Genomic DNA, 20542 nt, shown 5'->3' on the forward strand with positions numbered 1-20542 from the left:
CCAGCCTTTCCAATCTGTCTGCGTATGAAAAGTTTTACATACCTTTAATCATTTTTGTTGCTCTTCTCTGACCCCTCGTAAGTATCTTAAGGTACGGTGACCAATATTGGACACAGTACTCCAGGTGCGGGCGCACCATCGCACGATACAGCAGCACAATGACTTCCTTCGTCCTGGTTGTAATACCCTTCTTAATAATACCCAACATTCTGTTTGCTTTCTTCGAGGCTGCTGAGCATTGTGCCGTTGACTTCATTGTTGTATCCACCAGCATACCAAAGTCTTTTTCAAGGCTACTCTCCCCTAGTACTAATCCCCCCATTCTGTAGCTGAACATCGGGTTCTTTTTCCCTATATGCATAACCTTGCATTTTTCTATATTGAAGTTCATTTGCCATTTATTTGCCCACTCCTCCAGTTTGTTTAGGTCCCTTTGTAGGTCTTCACATTCCTCCGCGGTTTTAACCCTGCTACAGAGTTTAGTGTCATCTGCAAATTTTATAACATCACACTTCGTCCCTGTTTCTAGGTCATTTATAAATACATTGAACAGCAGCGGTCCGAGCACCGACCCCGCTTGTGACCCTCCTCCAGTCCGAGTAGTGGCCCTTCACTCCAACCCTTTGCTTTCTGCCTGCCAACCAGTGTTTAACCCATCTGTATACGTCCCTTTCCATCCCATGGTTCCACAGCTTCCTAAGTAGCCGCTCATGGGGTACCTTGTCAAAGGCTTTTTGGAAGTCGAGATAGATGATGTCTATGGGTTCACTTTTGTCCATCTGGCTGTTTATCCCTTCAAAGAAATGCAGTAAGTTCATTTGGCATGATCTTCCCTTGCAGAAGCCATGCTGGCTCACTTTCATTTGTCCATTTTTTTTCTATATGCTCACAGATGCTGTCTTTTATCAGTGCTTCTACCATCTTGCCCGGAACTGAAGTCAAGCTTACCGGCCTGTAGTTCCCTGGGTCATCCCTCGATCCCTTTTTAAAGATAGATGTAACATTTGCTATTTTCCAGTCCTCTAGGATCTCCCCAGTTTTCAAGGATAGGTTGCAAATTTGTCAGAGTATTTCCGCTATTTCGTTTCTTAGTTCTTTTAATACCCTTGGGTGGATTCCGTCCGGGCCTGGTGATTTGTCGTTTTTCAAACTATCTATCTGTTGGAGCTGCTCAATTATATGCCTAATATCAGACCCCTGATGAAGCCGGAATCACGGTGAAACGGATCCCGTAGGGCACAGGCACTTTAAAAGATAAGTTTACAGGCACAGGCACTTTAAAAGATAAGTTTACATACTTTTGCACTTTTTCATAATTTTGCACATATACAATTGGGCTCGATGAAAGATACTATCAACCTGCAAAGGCTGTTGGAACAATCATTATTGATTAGACAGCGCGGGTGTCTGAGAGCTCTATAACTTAAAAATGAAAATATTAAGTTATAATACATATAGATGTGCAAGCCGTAAGATACATTTCAAGTCTTTTTGGTTTGATTGTCATTTATGAGTGAGACTTGTTGCCATTCAACTTAAATTGAGTGTGTTTACCTCTATTTGCCACAGTTTTTCTTCTTGGTCTCCACTTATGATCTCTTCAGGTTCAGGTACATTGGATGTGTCCTCGCTTGTGAAGACTGATGAGAAGAACTTGTTTAACCTGTCAGCTACCTCTTTTTCCTCCTTTACCACTCCCTTTCTGTCTCCATCATCCAACGGTCCTACTTCCTCCCTCGCCGGTTGCTTCCCTTTAACGTATCTGAAAAACGTTTTGAAATTTCTTGCTTCCCTAGCCAGCCTCTCTTCATATTCTCTTTTTGCTCTCCTAACCACTCGGTGACATTCTTTTTGGTGTTTCATGTGTTCCTTCCAGTTTTCCCCGGTTTGATCCTTTTTCCATTTTTGGAATGATTTTTTCTTATCTCCTATCGCTTTCTTTACTTCATTGGTTATCCATACAAGGTCTTTTGTTCGATTTTTTTTTTTTTGCACCCTTTCCTAAACCTGGGGATGTACAGATTTTGTGCTTCTTGCACCATGTCCCTGAATAGGGTCTAGGCTTTCTCTACGGTCTCCGTTTTTCTTGAGCTGTATCTGAGTTTCTTTCTCACCATTGCTCTCATAGCATCGTAGTTCCCTTTCTTGAAGTTGAGCGTTGTCGCTGTGATTCTCTTCACTTTTGATGTTCCTACTTCTAATTTGTACTGGATCATGTTGTGATCGCTGTTTCCTAGTGGTCCTACTACTTCCACTTCCTTTGCAGGTCCCCCTAGCCCGTTGAGGATTAGGTCGAGAGTGGCATCCCCTCGCGTTGGTTCCTTGACGAGCTGTTCCATGAAGCAGTCCCTCACAGCCTCTAGGAATTCTGTTTCCCTCGCGCAATTGTAGTTTCCAATACTCCAGTCTATCCCGGGGTAGTTAAAATCCCCCATTACCATCACACTTCCGTTTTTGCATTCCCACCTCAATTCTGCTTCCAGCTCTTTATTGTTTGCTTCTGTTTGTCCAGGTGGACGATAGTACAGTCCCCATTTTATGTCAGATCCATTTCTTCCTGGTAATTTAACCCATAATGATTCCAATCCTTCCGCCTTTGCTTCCGTATCCACTCTGGTTGAGTGAATGGTGTCCTTTATATATAGTGCTATTCCTCCACCCTTCTTGTGAGTCCTGTATCTTCTATAGAGTTTGTACCCTGGCAGTACTATGTCCCATTTGTTTTCCTCATTCCACCATGTTTCCGTGATTCCAATGATGTCTAGGTCCTCTTTTTTGGCCGTGACTTCCAGTTCTCCCATTTTGGTCCTTAGGCTCCTTGCATTTGCGTACAAGCAATTTAAGTCCTGTTTTTTTCTTTTTCCTGCTGCTTTTCCTTGTGATTTGCTCCTCCTGCCGTCCCCCTCATGAGCTGCCAGCCCCTGATTTCTGTTTCTTTCTTCCTCTTCCTTTGGTACATCTTTTTCATCCTCAATCTGTTTCCTCATTTTCACCCGTTCTTCTAGCTCCCGCTGTTTGCTCTTCTTTTTGTTCTCTAGTTTCTCTTGATCCTTAGACTCCTGTAGTTCGTCTTTTGTTTGTTCCCAGCATTTTTCCCGCTCAGTATCTTCTTTGGATACTCTCGTCCGAACCGTCGATGTCTGGTCGACTGTCAGCTTTCCCCTTCTTAGTTTAAAGCCTGCTCTATTCCTCTCTTGATGTTATTTGCTAGCAGTCTCGTTCCTGCTGTGCTCATGTGTAGTCCGTCCCTCCTGAAGAGCTTGTTCTTCCCCAAAAAAGTTGTCCAGTTCCTCACAAAGTGAAAACCTTCTTCTTCGCAACAACATCCTCAGCCATGCGTTTATTGCTTGTAGTTCGGTCTGCCTCTTCACATCTGCCCTCGGTACTGGCAGGATCTCTGAGAATGCTATCTTCTGTGTCCTCAGCTTCAGTTTCCTTCCCAGGATCTTGAACTGTTCAGTTAGTGTAGTCCTGCTGTAATTTCTCCTGTTGACATCATTTGTTCCAACGTGGATTATCACTGCTGTTTCTTCTGTCTTGGCTCCTTCCAGGATCCTCTCAATTCTGTTGGTGATGTCCTTTGTTCTTGCTCCTGGGAGACAAGTCGCTAGCCGGTCCTCTCTCCCTCCTGCTACGTAACTGTCCACTTCTCTCAGGATTGAGTCTCCCACTATGATTGCAGATTTGCCCTTTTTCAGCTTCCTCATTGGTCTCAAGTCTGTATCCTCGGTGTGGTTCAGTACTTCTCCTTCAGGGTTCCGGTGATTCTTTGCCTCCTCTGTTTGCTCGATTTTTCCGCAAGGTCCTCCATCCTTGGTGTCTGATGGTTCCTGTCTTCCATCTGTTGGTTTCTGTCTTCCATCTCGTGTGGGCGTAGCTTTCTCATTCCAGTGTTGCTGAAGCTCCTGTTCTTCCACCCTCCTGTAGGCCTCCTCAATGAATCTCTCAAGCTCCCTTACTTGCTCCTCGATGAAGCTCTCTCTTCTGGGGTCCTCAGTTGTCTTGAACAGGTCTTTCGAGATGTGGAGTCCCTCCAGCTCCTGAACCCTGCCCTGTAGTCGACCGACTTCCTTCTTCAGGCTTTCCAGTTCCTGACACTGACCGAGGTAGTCGTACATATGACACTCCATGCAGTACACTGGGAAGCTCCTCTGGGTTCCTGCTGCTTCCATTTCTCTTTAGTCCACTAGGTGCTCTCTCCTCTTGCTTTTACGTGTGTGCGTGTGCTCTCTCCTGTGCTTGGCTCTTTCTTGCCTACTTCGTCTGCTGCTTTTTGCTTGTGAGTAAGTGCTGTCCCCTCCTTGGGCCTACCTCTTTCTTATCACTGGAGCTTGCTGCCTCTTTATTCTTCCCTCTCTTGTGTGTGTTCTCCTTTATGTGCGCTCTTGAGTGTGCGTTCTCCTTGCGTGTGCCTGCTTTTTCCTTACCTTCCTGTTGTTCTCTGGTGTTCTGGAGTCCTTGGCTGTCTTTGCTCGGCCCTTCTCAAGGCCCCTCGCAAAGGCACTCTCGCTAAGGCGAGCACTTTTGCCGCTCGCCTTCACCGCACGCCGAACGGCTGAGCGCCGTTGGCAACCCCTCTTTTAAGGGGAAGTCCGGGCTCGCTGGTGTCGCTTGCTGGTGACGCTGGGGGGGGCGGAGCTTCCTCTCGCCGCTATCCCACGTGTCCTGCCTTCTCCCTCGCTCTTCCTCCGCTCCTGGCTTCCTCCTCTCCTCTTTGCCTTTGCCTGCTGCCTCCCGCACCGGCTGTAACTGCTGCCCTGGCGCCGCGGTTCTCCCTCTTTTAAGGGGGAGTCCGAGCTTGCTGGTGTCGCATGCTGGTGACGCTGGGGGAGGGGGGGCAGAGCTTCCTCTCACTGCTACCCCACATGTCCTGCCTTCTCCCTCGCTCTTCCTCCGCTTCTGGCTTCCTCCTCTCCTCTTCGCTGGTGCCTGCTGCCTCCCGCACCAGCTGTAACTGCTGCCCTGGCACCGCGGTTCTCCCTCTTTTAAGTGGGAGTCCGGGCTCGCTGGTGTCGCTTGCTGGTGACGCTGGGGGGTGGGCGGAGCTTCCTCTCACTGCTACCCCACGTGTCCTGCTGGTGTCACTGGTCAAGGATAGCATTTGGGAGCACCTGGAAAGCAATGGACAGCTGAGGGCGAGCCAGCACGGCTTCAGCAAGGGAAGGTCGTGTCTTACGAACTTACTGCACTTCTTCGAAGGGATAAACAGCCATATGGACAAAGGGGAATCCATTGACATCATTTACCTTGACTTCCAAAAAGCCTTCGACAAGGTACCCCATGAACGGCTGCTTAAAAAGTTGTGGAACCACGGGGTGGAAGGGGATATTAAACACTGGTTGGAGGGAAGGAAACAGAGGGTTGGAGTAAAGGGCCAATACTCCGACTGGCAGAGGGTCATGAGCGGAGTTCCTCATGGGTCGGTACTGGGACCGCTCCTGTTCAATATATTTATAAACGACCTGGAGACGGGGACAAATTGTGAGGTTATAAAATTTGCAGATGACACTAAACTCTGCAGCAGGGTTAGAACCACGGAAGACTGTGAGAACCTCCAAAAGGACCTAACAAAACTGGAAAAATGGGCAAAAAGTGGCAAATGAGCTTTAACGTAGAGAAATGCAAGGTCATGCATGTAGGGAAAAAGAACCCGATGTTTAGCTACAAAATGGGGGGATCATTGCTGGAGGTAAGTAACCTTGAAAGAGACCTGGGTGTGTTGGTGGATACAACACTGAAGGCATCGGCACAATGTGTGGCAGCCTCAAAGAAAGCGAAGAGAATGTTGGGTATCATCAAAAAGGGTATCATGACCAGGACGAAGGAAGTCATTTTGCCGCTGTATCGGGCAATGGTGCGCCCCTATCTGGAGTACTGTGTCCAGTACTGGTCGCCGTACCTCAAGAAGGACATGGCAGTACTTGAGGGAGTCCAGAGAAGAGCAACTAAATTGGTAAGAGGTATGGAAAACCTTTCATACACTGATAGGTTAGATAAGCTGGGGCTTTTCTCCCTGGAAAAGCGGAGACTTAGAGGAGACATGATAGAAACCTTTAAAATCCTGAAAGGCATAGAGAAGGTAGACAGGGACAGATTCTTCAGACTGAGGGGAGCCACAAATACAAGGGGGCACTCGGAGAAATTGAAAGGGGACAGGTTTAGAACAAATGCTAGGAAGTTCTTCTTTACTCAGAGAGTGGTGGACACATGGAACGCGCTCCTGGAGGCTGTGGTAGGGCAGGGCACGCTACAGGGGTTCAAATAAGATTTGGATAAATACCTACAGGATAAGGGGATTGAGGGGTACAGATAGACATAGAGATAGGTATAGGAAAGGCAGGGACAGATAGACATAGAGATAGGTACAGGAAAGACAAGGTCACTTAACAGGTCATGGACCTGATGGGCCGCTGCGGGCTGCTGGGCGCGATGGACCTCCAGTCTGACCCGGCAGAGGCAACTCTTATGTTCTTATGTTCTCTCTCGCTCTTCCTCCGCTCCTGGCTTTCTCCTCTCCTCTTCACCGGTGCCTGCTGCCTCCCGCACCGGCTGTAACTGCTGCCCTGGCACCATGGTTCTCCCTTTTTTAAGGGGGAGTCCGGGCTCGCTGGTGTCACTACTGTTATGGTGTGTTATTTTACCAGTATGTCATGCTATTTTAGCACAGGTCTCATTTTATACAATGAACCCTAGTTACTAATAATTGGGGTTAACCATAAAATAACACAACTTAACCATGGTCAAGCTGATAACTTCTTCACCTTAATGGTACCCCATATTGACAACTATACCCCTAAGTCCTGAATTTAAAAAAACGGGATATACACATCTCAAACAAGGGGGCACAGTCTGGGAATCTATTGGGTGATATTAGGGTGGTCCTAAAAAATACATGTGTATGCCCCATTTCAGAAGGGGTCTGAAAAGATTAATGTTGGGATTTGCAGCTGCTAGTTGGGATGACTGGGTTTCAGACAGGTGCTTGCAGTGAACAGCGCTCTACAGGAGAGATTAGGGAAGGTCAGCCCCTTCTCCAGTCCTCCAGTACCACTCCCGACTCTAGAGACTCATTGAAAAGATCAGTCAGAGGAGCCACAAGAACATCCCTAAGTTCCTTCATCACCCTCGGATGTATACCATCCAGCCCCCATCGCTTTGTCTACCTTTATTTTAGCTAGCTCCTCACAAACACAAACCTCTGAAAATCGATCAGGGTCTACCACTCCTCCATCCCTATTCATGTTTGTCTTCTGCGGTCCTGTTCCCAGCGCTTCAGTCATGAACACAGAACAGAAATATTTGTTAAGCAATTCAGCCTTTTCTTTATCAGCCTCTACATATTTCTCCCCTTCACCAGAACTCCCTTATAGGTTATGGTGAACCCCCAAAACACACTATAACTACCTATCTACAACCCCAATAGCCCTTATGCAGGTGGCACCTATATGGCAGTGGAGCAGGGTTTGGTGGGCTCACATTTTCCACCATGAATGTAGTGGTTAGAATGGCTTATTGGACTCTACTCCTCTCTATGGTTCACTAACCTACCTAAATCACAAAAAATTGCACCCTCCAAAATACAGGACAAAAAAGTCACCTTTCTTTACAAAAAGGGAGAAAAGACCTCAGTGTCTAATAGGGGCTCTTTAAGCTTCCCATATAGACAGACTAGTTTTAAACAGAATTTAATCCTAGCAGACACATCCTTGGTCAGAAAAACTCCCAATTAGTAAGTGAACCTCTATTCTAATTTTCTAATAGTTTTATATATTTTCTTATAGTTTTATATATTTTTTTAAACTTTTCTTCAAACAACAATTGTCAAAAATAGAAGTCACTTATCTGAGCCCTTCGATATTCAGGTGTAGTCCTGGAGTAAAGCAAGCAGGAAAAACTGCTCTATGGAAAAAAGCTATCAGTCAAAACATTCTTCCAAAATATCCAACAGGGGCCCCTGTTTCGCAACAAAATGCTTCGTCAGGGATTTGCTGTAAAACATGAAAGACACATTGTAGAAAGTTTTCAAAGAACTTGAGAAAACAAGCAGAAAAAGGATAGCTATACCCACAGCGATCACACACCCGCTTCCACTCCTGTCATAAAAATGGCCCCTCAGCGTTCTCCTTAAATAGGCACCTCCCAGTGACACCACGTCAAAGTGTGATGACATCATCTTTATGCAAATCATGCAAAAAACGTGGTGACATCATATTACTGCAATTCTTATTGTTCTCATTGCAGACTATCAAAACCAGGCTTTCCAATCCACCCCACTATTCAAACCCATAGGGGTAAAAGTTTGCAAAGAAAATATCCAGCGTTGTTCCCTTTTCAATAAAACTTGTTTAAAATCACCACCCCGTGCAGACGGTGACACTCTCTCCAAAACCCAGCAGCGCAAATCTTCAAAAACATGTTTACAGTCCATGCAGTGCTGATTTTAAACAAGTTTTATTGAAAAGGGAACAACGCTGGATATTTTCTTTGCAAACTTTTACCCCTATGGGTTTGAATAGTGGGGTGGATTGGAAAGCCTGGTTTTGATAGTCTGCAATGAGAACAATAAGAATTGCAGTAATATGATGTCACCACGTTTTTTGCATGATTTGCATAAAGATGATGTCATCACACTTTGACGTGGTGTCACTGGGAGGTGCCTATTTAAGGAGAACGCTGAGGGGCATAAGAACATAAGAACATAAGAACATAAGAAGCGCCATCTCCGGATCAGACCTTCGGTCCATCAAGTCCGGCGATCCGCACACGCGGAGGCCCTGCTAGGTATTCACCTGGCTTATTTTATAGCCAACCATATCTTTATATGCCTATCTCAAGGAGATATGCATCTAGTTTGCTTTTGAAACCTAGGACTGTCGATTCCGCAATAATCTCCCCTGGGAGAGTATTCCAGATGTCAACCACTCTCTGTGTGAAGCAGAACTTCCTGACATTAGTCCTGAACTTGCCCCCCCTTAGCTTCATTTCATGTCCTCTTGTCCGTGTCAAATTGGACATTGTAAATAATCTTCTCTGCTCTATTTTGTCAATTCCTTTCAGTATTTTGAAGGTCTCGATCATATCCCCACGCAGTCTCCTTTTCTCAAGGGAGAACAATCCCAGTGTTTTAAGTCGATCCTCATATTCCAGTTTCTCCATACCCTTCACTAGTTTAGTTGCTCGTCTCTGCACCCTCTCCAGCAGTTTTATATCCTTCTTTAGGTAGGGAGACCAATGTTGGACGCAGTATTCCAAGTGGGGTCTGACCATTGCCCTATAAAGCGGCATTATAACTTTCTCCGATCTACTCGAGATTCCTTTCTTTATCATTTTTATGACAGGAGTGGAAGCGGGTGTGTGATCGCTGTGGGTATAGCTATCCTTTTTCTGCTTGTTTTCTCAAGTTCTTTGAAAACTTTCTACAATGTGTCTTTCATGTTTTACAGCAAATCCCTGACGAAGCATTTTGTTGCGAAACAGGGGCCCCTGTTGGATATTTTGGAAGAATGTTTTGACTGATAGCTTTTTTCCATAGAACAGTTTTTCCTGCTTGCTTTACTCCAGGACTACACCTGAATATCGAAGGGCTCAGATAAGTGACTTCTATTTTTGACAATTGTTGTTTGAAGAAAAGTTTAAAAAAATATATAAAACTATAAGAAAATATATAAAACTATTAGAAAATTAGAATAGAGGTTCACTTACTAATTGGGAGTTTTTCTGACCAAGGATATGTCTGCTAGGATTAAATTCTGTTTAAAACTAGCCTGTCTATATGGGAAGCTTAAAGAGCCCCTATTAGACACTGAGGTCTTTTCTCCCTTTTTATAAAGAAAGGTGACTTTTTTGTCCTGTATTTTGGAGGGTGCAATTTTTTGTGATTTATTTTGGGCATCCTTTTCTTGATTTTTTGGATATTTTCACTAACCTACCTGCCAGGCTACTTAAAACACCTGTGTGTAGCTGTACTAGTCTTTCTTATACCAGGTGCTGATGTTCTGGAGACAGGTATATACATTTGTATTCTGATCTTTGTGGGTGTGTAGGGGTCCATGAGCACTGGGAAATATGGGGGTATCTTACTTTAATGCATGCAGTGGTCCTCTGGTAACTTTGGACACTTTTGTGGCACTTAGACCCTTCTAAAACAGGTCTAGTTCCAAACATATAAGTTCTGTCCAGGATGTCTTGCACAATGTTTGATTATTGCTGCAAGATGCCCATGTCTAACCCACCCAAAGCCCATCCACCACGCCCATATCTTGATCTCAACATAAAGAGGCTAGAACACCTCGCTAGATGTACAGAAAGACGGTTTTGATTATCGGCACTTGGACGTCCTGGCGATTAGGATGTCCAAGTGCTGATTTAGAATGCTTTTTGGACGTCTATGTTTTTTTATTATGGGCTCCTTATGCAATATGCTGTTTAGCGGGATGGAGAAGGAATCTAAATAGGGGCATTTGAATGTTTTCCTTTTATCTGTCTCTCATTCTGCTTTTGCCTAAACCAGATGAACAATGGATCCATAGATGATAGTTAGGTCCTCTTTTACATCAAGAGCATTCTTGCTTCTGTAAGAGTCAAGTGACTGGTAGCAATTACTTCCCAGTAACGGTGATCTCATCATGGTCAATAATATGCTGACAACTTCTTACCAAGGAAGTGTTGCCAGTACATTTGCACTCAGAGATACATCCTTTGTTTTCATAAAGTCATTTACCATGGGATTTGCCAAACACTCTCCTTTGCCCCTTACCCCCTAGGCTTTGAGTAGTACAATGATACTATATGATACCCTAACATATATTTACTCATAGTGCTCCCAGATGATTCTGATAAAGCACAGTTACTTACCATAACAGGTGTTATCCAGGGACAGCAGGCAGATATTCTTAACGCATGGGTGACGTCACCGACGGAGCCCCGGTACGGACCTTTTTAACTAGAAAGTTCTAGTTGGCCGCACCGCGCATGCGCGAGTGCCTTCCCGCCCGACGGAGGAGAGCATGGTCCCCAGTTAGGATAAGCCAGCTAAGAAGCCAACCCGGGGAGGAGGGTGGGTCGTAAGAATATCTGCCTGCTGTCCCTGGATAACACCTGTTACGGTAAGTAACTGTGCTTTATCCCAGGACAAGCAGGCAGCATATTCTTAACGCATGGGTGACCTCCAAGCTAACAGAGAGGGAGGAGGGATGGTTGGCCATTAGGAAAATAAATTTTGCAACACAGATTGGCCGAAGTGTCCATTACGTCTGGAGAAGGCATCCAGACAGTAGTGAGTAGTGAACGTGTGAACTGAGGACCAAGTGGCAGCCTTGCAGATTTCCTCGATGGGCGTGGAACGGAGGAAAGCCACAGAAGCAGCCATAGCTCTGACCCTGTGGGCCGTGACAGCACCTTCCAGTGAGAGACCGGCCCGAGCATAACAGAACGCAATACAGGCGGCAAGCCAGTTGGAAAGCGTCCGTTTAGAGACAGGACGACCTAGACAGTTAGGATCGAAGGTCAGAAAGAGCTGAGGGGACGAGCGGTGAGCCCTGGTACGGTCAAGGTAGTATGCGAGGGCACGCTTACAATCTAGCGTGTGCAACGCCTGTTCCCCAGGGTGAGAATGGGGTTTAGGGAAAAAGACAGGCAACACAATGGACTGGTTGAGGTGGAAAGCCGAGACCACCTTGGGAAGGAATTTAGGGTGGGTACGCAGGACCACCTTGTCATGGTGAAAAACAGTGAATGGTGGATCGGCGACCAGTGCATGCATCTCACTAACCCTCCTGGCAGAGGTGATGGCAATGAGGAAAAGCACCTTCCATGTTAGGAGTTTGAGCGAAGTTGTGGCAAGAGGCTCAAAAGGAGGTTTCATGAGGATGGATAAAACCACATTCAGGTCCCAGACGACAGGAGGAGGCTTCAGAGGTGGTTTGACATTGAAGAGGCCTCTCATGAACCGGGAAACCAGTGGATGAGCCGTGAGAGGTTTTCCGAGGATAGGCTCATGAAACGCAGTGATGGCACTGAGGTGGACTCTGATTGAGGTAGACTTGAGGCCAGCGTCGGACAGGGAAAGCAAATAGTCCAGTACAGTTTCCACCGCCAAAGAGGTGGGATCGTGATGATGCAGTAGACACCAAGAGGAGAACCTAGTTCACTTCTGATGGTAACATTGAAGGGTGGCTGGTTTCCTAGAGGCATCCAAAATGCGACGGACGGGCTGAGACAGATTCTCTGGAGAGGTTAGCCAGAGAGAAACCAAGCTGTCAGGTGGAGCGAAGACAGATTGGGATGTAGTAGAGACTGATGCTGCTGCGTAAGTAGAGTAGGAAACACAGGAAGAGGAATGGGCTCCCTGGAGCTGAGCTGAAGCAGGAGGGAGAACCAGTGTTGGCGAGGCCACCGAGGAGCGATAAGAATCATGGTGGCCCTGTCCCTGCGGAGTTTGGATAACGTCCGCAACATCAGAGGTAGAGGAGGAAAGGCATAGAGGAACCGATCCGTCCAGTCGAGCAGGAATGCGTCTGGGGTCAGACGATGAGGAGAGAAGAGTCTGGAACAGAACTGGGGCAGCTGATGGTTGTGAGGAGCTACAAAGAGGTCGATCTGCGGAGTGCCCCAGCGAGCAAAGATGGAGTGGAGTGTTGGAGGGTCCAGAGTCCACTCATGAGGTTGAAGGATGCGGCTGAGATTGTCGGCCAGGGAGTTCTGTTCGCCCTGGATATATACAGCCTTGAGGAAGAGACTGTGGGCCATGGCCCAGGTCCAGATTCGGATGGCCTCCTGACAGAGGAGGGGAGATCCGGTGCCGCCTTGCTTGTTTATGTAGTACATGGCGACTTGATTGTCTGTGCACAGGAGAAGAACCTGAGGGTAGAGAAGGTGCTGGAAGGCCTTGAGAGCATAGAACATGGCTCTGAGTTCCAGGAAATTGATGTGATGTTGACGCTCCTGAGGGGTCCAGAGTCCCTGGGTGCGTAGATCTCCCAGGTGAGCTCCCCACGCATAGGGGGAGGCATCCGTGGTTATGATCATGGAGTGAGGGGGTAGATGGAAGAGTAGACCCCTGGAAAGATTGGAGGAGTTCAACCACCATTGAAGAGATTGCTGAAGAGATGATGTCACAGAGATGGGATGAGAAAGAGGATCCGTGGTCTGTGACCATTGGTTGGCAAGAGTCCACTGAGGTGTCCTGAGGTGGAGTCGAGCCAGAGGAAGTACATGGACCGTCGAGGCCATGTGGCCCAAGAGGACCATCATCTGTCGAGCTGGGATGGTTTGATGAAGGAGCACCTGACGACAGAGGTGGAGCAGGGTCCGGTGTCGGTCGGAGGGGAGAAACGCCCTCATCAGAGTGGTGTCGAGAACTGCTCCGATGAACTGAAGTCGCTGTGTGGGAAGCAGATGCGACTTGGGGTAGTTGATCTCGAACCCCAAGAGATGGAGAAAAGAGATGGTGTGATGAGTGGCTTGTAGCACAAGTGGAGATGAAGTTGCTTTCACCAACCAATCGTCCAAGTAGGGGAACACCTGGAGGTTGTGAGACCTGAGGAAGGCCGCCATCACAATAAGGCACTTGGTGAACACCCTGGGCGATGATGCGAGGCCAAAGGGTAATACCTTGTACTGATAGTGGCGGTGCTGAACCTGAAAGCGGAGGTAGCGTCGTGAATTCAGATTGATGGGGATGTGAGTGTAGGCCTCTTTGAGGTCCAGGGAACACAGCCAGTCGTGTTGAGAGAGAAGAGGGTAAAGAGTGGCCAGGGAGAGCATTCTGAATTTCTCTTTGACCAAACACTTGTTGAGGTCCCTGTGATCGAGGATGGGACGGAGGTCTCCTGTCTTCTTGGGGACCAGGAAGTAGCGGGAGTAGAATCCCTGACCCCTTTGGTCCGGAGGTACCTCTTCGATGGCATTGAGAAGAAGGAGGGATTGAACCTCCCTTAGGAGGAGGGGGGTTTGGGAGGAGTGAGAAGCAGACTCTACGGGAGGGTTGTCTGGGGGAAGAGTCTGGAAGTTGAGAGAGTAGCCGTGACGAATGATGTTGAGGACCCATTGGTCTGATGTGATGACCTCCCAACGGCTGAGGAAAAGTTGGAGGCGACCTCCGATCGGCTGAGGAAGAGGCAATGATGTTGGGAGACTGGCTATGCCCTGGAGAAAAGAGTCAAAAGGGCTGAGATGGTTTTGACGGAGGTAGAGGCTTGGCAGGTTGGTGAGACTGAGAGCGAGCCTGAGTTTGATGTTGTTGCCGAGGTCGGCGCGGCTGCTGTTGAGGCGGGTTGAGAGGTCTGGCCGAGAACCTGCGCTGGTAGGAAGACTGCTGTCTGTAGGTGCGAGCAGGTGGAGTCTTCTTTTTAGGTTTGATCAGAGTGTCCCACCTGGTCTCATGTGCGGAGAGTTTCTGGGTTGTGGAGTCCAGGGACTCTCCAAAGAGTTCATCACCCAGACAAGGTGCGTTTGCCAGGCGGTCCTGGTGGTTAATGTCTAGGTCAGAGACTCTCAGCCATGCCAAATGGCGCATAGCCACCGCCATGGCAAAAGCGCGAGAGGTCAGCTCAAATGAGTCGTAGATGGAGCGAACCATGAATTTCCTAAGTTGCAGGAGGCTGGAAATATGCTGTTGGAAAAGAGGGACCTTACGTTCAGGAAGATATTTCTGTAAGGAGGAGAGCTGTTGCACCAGATGCTTCATGTAGAAGGAGAAGTGGAAGGTGTAGTTGTTGGCTCTATTGGCTAACATGGCATTTTGGAAAAGGCGCTTACCGAATTTATCCATGGTTTTACCCTCTCTGCCAGGAGGGGTGGAGGCATATACACTGGAAACCTGAGATTTTTTCAAAGTGGATTCCACCAGGAGGGACTCGTGGGGCGATTGAGACTTGTCAAAACCTGGGATTGGAATAACCCGGTACAAGCTGTCTAACTTACGAGGGGCTCCAGGAACCGTGAGGGGAGCTTCCCAGTTTTTATAGAAAGTTTCCCGTAAGATGTCGTGGACGGGCAACTTCAGGAATTCTTTGGGAGGTTGCTCAAAGTCTAGGGCATCGAGAAAAGCTTGAGACTTTTTAGAGTTGGATTCCAAGGGAATGGAAAGAGCTGCTGACATCTCCCTAAGAAATTTGGAGAAAGAGGATTGCTCTGGTTTTGAGACGGTGTCGGTCATGGAGGGTTCTTCATCGGTTGATGAAGCGTCCTCCTCGGTACCGTGAGGGGAGTCTTCCCACAAGTCTGGCTCCCTAAAGTCTGGGTGTGTACGTTTGGACATCGGTGTGGAGGGCTCGGCATGGCGGGTCTTTGAGAGAGATTTGCCTGAGCGCACCGAGGCAGTACCGGGTGAGGAAGACCGATGTCGTTCCTGGGACCGGACAGGGGCGGCAGCATCACGGGTATGTACTGTAGGTGTTTCTGCCAAGAGCACTGGCATGGAAGTATTAAGCGGTACCGAGGGGGTCGATATCGATGGAACGGTGTGGGGCTCAGACCGGTCCCGTACCGGAAGGTGCGGTGCCAGCAACGCCGGCAACAGTTGTTGGAGCTGTTGTTGCAGCTGCTCCTGTAACTGTGTTTGGAGTATGGCCGCGATGCGGTCGTCCAGGGGAGGCACCGGTACCGCTCTTTTCTTCTTCGGTACCATAGGTGCCGCTCTATGCTCCGGCGATGAGGAGGCCAATGATGAGGCACTCACCGAGATCGGAGCGGAGCGTTTGCGGGGTCGGTGCGGTGCCGGGAGGGCTGGTGTCGCAACCGTGGCAGGAGGGCGCTCAAGGGAAGAGGGAGGCTTCTTAGCCGGCTTACCTGGGCCCAACGACCCCGAGGAAGGATCCGGTGGTGTCGATGTCGTCGGTGCCGACTTTTGTGGTGCCGTCGACGTCACAGCCGGTTCCATGGCAGATCCAGTACCAAACAAAATATTTTGCTGGATCTGCCGATTTTTCAAAGTACGCTTTTTAAGCGTAGCACAGCGGGTGCAGGTGTCAGCCCGATGCTCTGGACCCAAGCACTGAAGGCACCAATTGTGTGGGTCGGTGAGGGAGATCGGGCGTGCACACCGCTGGCACTTCTTAAAACCCGGTTGAGGGGGCATGAAGGGAAACACGGCCTCCGCAAAATCGAATCCGGAGGCCTGTATGGCGGCAACAGGCCCCGCTGGGGCCGGCCTGAAAAAATAAAGAAAACTCGATGAGTTTTTTTTTTTTTTTTTTTGAAAACAAAAGTAAAGGGAATCCGATAATAAAAAAGGAAAAAAATTTAGAAAATACGCGAGCGGGAAGGCAAAAATTAGTTTTTCAACGGCCGTTGAAAACACATGCGTCTTCTTCGCTCCGCGGAAACGAAGAAACTGGGGACCACGCTCTCCTCCGTCGGGCGGGAAGGCACTCGCGCATGCGCAGTGCGGCCAACTAGAACTTTCTAGTTAAAAAGGTCCGTACCGGGGCTCCGTCGGTGACGTCACCCATGCGTTAAGAATATGCTGCCTGCTTGTCCTGGGATAAATATTTTTATGCAAACTCCAGCTTTCTATGATGATATTGAAGATTATAAAGTACTAGAAAAGATCAAATAATCTAATAATATACTGTACTACTTATCTATAATTAATGGGAATTCATTTTAATAACTAATTTCTGTTCAAAACGGGAACCTCCCATGGGTGTTTCATTTTTTCAATTGCTGTATAAATATATTTGAATGCACCTCACCTTTGATTTTTATTTTTTTTCTATTTGATTGTTGTTTGGTTTTTTTTACAAGCATCCTAAGAATAGAAAACAAATAAATTCACCTGTGATTTTTGCAGTTGCAGAAAATAAAAATATGTCTGAAACCAGCTGATTTTGCAGTTGGTGCTGAGCATGGAGATAATGCTTTGATGGGGCTATGAAGATATAACAAAAGTTATCAGGGCTTGGGGCAGATGCGCAAAATTCTGGCGTTGTAGAGCTGGTTTGATTTTAGCAACCAATACTTAACACTAAGAGCATGCAAATTATATGCATGCTGTTGGTTTTGAGCATTGGTTGCTAAAGTAAGGAGTGGCTTACTGGCTAGAGCAACAGCCTCAGCACCCTGAGGTTGTGGGTTGAAATCCTATGCTGCTCCTTGTGAACTTGGGCAAGTCACTCAATCCTCCATTGCCCCAGGTACATTAGACAGATTGTGAGCCCACCAGGACAGATAGGGAAAAAAACTTGAAGTACCTGTATGTAAACCACTTAGATAATTTGATAGGTGGTATATAAATACCTTAAATAAATAAAGAGGTCAGATCTTCCTGGGATATGTCTACAAGAATTGTGAGTTAGGCACATGACCCCTCCCTGAATAAGAGGGTCCCAGCACACATGGAGGAGAGTCTGGGGAGGTGTGGCACACATTGGGGGAGGGAGGCAGAATTGTTGAGTTGCGTATGGGGCTCAGCCTAGACACTGGATCACCAGGGATAATGTGTTGGGGCTTTGGGGGTTGCTCTGGACTACCGGGGATATTTATTTTTGGACAGGATGATTGGGAAGGGCATTGACCACTACGGCATTAATCCTGAGGACTCCTGGGGATTTTTTTTTTTATTTGGGAGGGGGTCTGCTGAACCCCTGGGGATTTTTTAGGGTTGGGCTCATGCAGTTCCCTGAATTTCCTGTCAGTGCCTGAGCCAATTAGTGCTCAGACACTGACAAGAAAGTAAGGGTAAGAGCTCAGACCTGCCAGAAAAGTTTGAATGCTAAAATCTGGTCATTCCTTGCTGTGTATTATACAGAATGCTAATTTTAATACTAATGAGCTCCTTATAATGTATTTACATCGGATTCTTAGTGGCTGCTACCATAATTGATGAATTAAAATATTAAATAAGGAATCACAATAGCCCTCAAGAATCCTTTTGTTCATCAGAGGCTGAGCTAACATGCAAGTAAGGCTACAACCAGTCTTACTTGCACAGTAAGCTTTTCAACATTGGGGTCTTGGTGTTTGCTGTTAGCAGAGAGTTGTAAGCCCACTTGTGTCCCATAGCCCATAAGAGAAGAATATGTTGTGTTTCAAGCAGCTATCCACACCCGTTTTCCATTTTAAAGCCCAATCATTAACTGGCTTAATGAAATCCAGAGGCTTGTGCTGATGGAGAGCAGCTGTATCCAAAAACAGTTGCTTTCAAAAGTCCATTCGAGTTGAACTGGATTAGTATCTGGAATGAAGTCACTTCTGCTGTCAGTGACTGGCAGAAGTCATTTCCACCCACTTTGCAGCAGTAGGTGGGGAAAAGAATAAAGGAGGAAGTAAAGACTGCATGAAATTGCTAGCAGTCAGAGAGATTAAAGGCATTTAAAGCTATAAATATCCTCATCCTGGACTGTTGTCAGAGACACAGGATCTTTTGTGAAGACACAGCTGAATATGTGTACTCTTCTCCGGACTTCTTAACTCATTTCATAGAGGCTGCTCCTAGGTAAACATCTTTCTCTCGTTCTCTCTTATTATATAATACAAATGAGATATGTCGGAACTTTTTTCCTATTGATTTATATACTCCCCTTTCCACATAATTTTTGTGTAAATAGGAGTATTTACTTATGAAAGCAAGCTATTTTATTAAGAACTGTTCACTCCTGAATTTTTTCTACTTCTCATAAACCAGTATGCTAACTAAATCTTATTATAGTTCTTTCTGCTGGACCCAGGTATAGATATTGTACCCTTAAAGTTACTGATGTAATAATAAGCTTGAGACCTGAGTGGTGTTCTAGTATAACTTCACCAAGGTGCACAGTGCAAATTTTATCCTGGGTATGAATCCTGACTACATTCTGATTAGCAGAACTTAGCTAAAGATTTGCGCTTGTGATTCCATATTTAATATTTTCTGAGTCATGGTGCCCAAAGAGGTTAGTAACACTCTCCTTGGGGTTCTTGGAAAGGAAATAAAACACCCTCCTACTCCTGGTATATGTCTCTGTTTTATATTAGAGAAAGGAATCAAAGGAGTCAAGAATTTCAGTCAATCTTTGATTTTCAAATTTTCTCAACTTTGGAACAAACTTCCTCTTATTTTAAGGAGTCCTGGTCTTTTCCAACTTTTTCGTAAATCCTTAAAAAATATTTTATTTGCCAAACACTTTGGAAACTAGTCTTATTAATATTTTCTGATTGCTACTTTAAGTATTTTTTTACTTACTATTAACTGAGTTGAGCTCCTTTCTGGCTGAAGACCCGGTATATAAAGCTAAGTTTTAGTTTAGTTTGTTTCTCCAAGTCTAAGCTCTTCTCATGCATCTCCATCATCCTTTTGATTGTCTCTACAACCTTCTCCTCTTGGAAACTCCTTTAATAGCAATTCTGTATCTTTCTGCTCTCTAGTAAGTACCGCATAGGCAGCCAATAATCTCTTCTCTTCTTGCACTTGATATACTGTAAATTGGTTTCTCGGGTGAGGAAGCTTCTGCATCTCTACTTCTTTCTCCTTAGGAATGAACAGGTGGTATAAAACCTTACTTTTTATAACACTGGGAAAATTTTTTACTATAGTGCTATAAAAATGAAAAGTGCTGTAGTCTTGTGAAAAGAAAGAGAAAGGGAATAGGACTTGTAATCACAGAAAGATAGTATATCAATCAAAGCATATTATATATAAATACTTCTTTTTTACCTGGGGCAATGGGGAGTTACATGACTTGACCAGAGTCACAAGGTGCTGCAATGGCATTGAACCCAGTTCCCTTGGTCCTCAGGCTACTGCAAAGAACTTGCACTCCTGTTCCTATTTTCCCAAAATTGTATTATTAATGGGGATAAATCTTGTTCTTCCTACTTCAAAATAATAAGTCACACTGTTACTAAGTGATTCCTGCTCATGTAGAATTAGGAAAATACTATAAGAACATAAGAGTTACCATACTGGGACAGACCAAAGGTCCATCAAGCCCAGTATCCTGTTTCTGGCATGATACTGGCAGTACCTGGCATGATCCCAAGGAGAAAATCAGATTTTATGCAGCATATCCTAGGAATAAGCAGTGGATTCCTCCAAGCCATTTTAATAATGGCTTATGGATTTCTCTTTGACGAAATTATCCAAACCTTTTTTAAACCCTGCTAAGCTAACTGCTTTCACTACATTTTCTGGCAACAAATTTCAGAACATACCTTTTAATTACTTTGCTCATTATATCTTTTCTGCAGAGATACATTTTTGTTAGTAGAGATCCAAAGTGACCCTTGGGTCAACAACTTTGATAGCAACAGGAGTTTGCATGGGTTAAGATCAAGTAGGAGCTTATAAAATGACCTAGCACAGCATACTCCTGGCATTGTTTTTTCAGACCTTGTGCACCATTCAGTTCCTGCACATAGTTCAATCCTGTGCTTTGCACAACCAGGGGTGTAACCTGCACAACTCCTAGCTACCTTGTTGAAAAGACTACACAGGTTTTTATCTGCTTTCATTTACTCTGTTACGATATAAGCAACAGCTTGCTTTCTGGTACCAAATACTGCAGAAGGTTATAAATAATTTATTCTGTTTGTTTATGTTTCATTTCTGTTCTTTTTTTCCATA

General features: G+C 46.0%; 1 protein-coding gene across 2 annotated transcripts in view; it reads left to right on the forward strand.

Moving 5' to 3' along the window:
• Nucleotides 1-20542, forward strand: part of GPR1 (G protein-coupled receptor 1) — a 160047-nt gene that overhangs the window by 56206 nt on the left and 83299 nt on the right. Inside the window, exon 1 of one of the 2 annotated variants that reach the window (XM_033945844.1) lies at nt 18137-18436. The exons of the other annotated variant lie outside the window; for it this stretch is intronic. The gene's annotated coding sequence lies outside the window, so the exon portion shown is untranslated. Of the gene's footprint in view, nt 1-18136; nt 18437-20542 lie in introns of those variants that run through there. 2 annotated transcript variants of the gene reach the window in all.

The sequence above is a fragment of the Geotrypetes seraphini genome, chromosome 5 (assembly GCF_902459505.1).
Source record: "Geotrypetes seraphini chromosome 5, aGeoSer1.1, whole genome shotgun sequence".
Taxonomy (NCBI): Eukaryota; Metazoa; Chordata; class Amphibia; order Gymnophiona; family Dermophiidae; genus Geotrypetes; species Geotrypetes seraphini.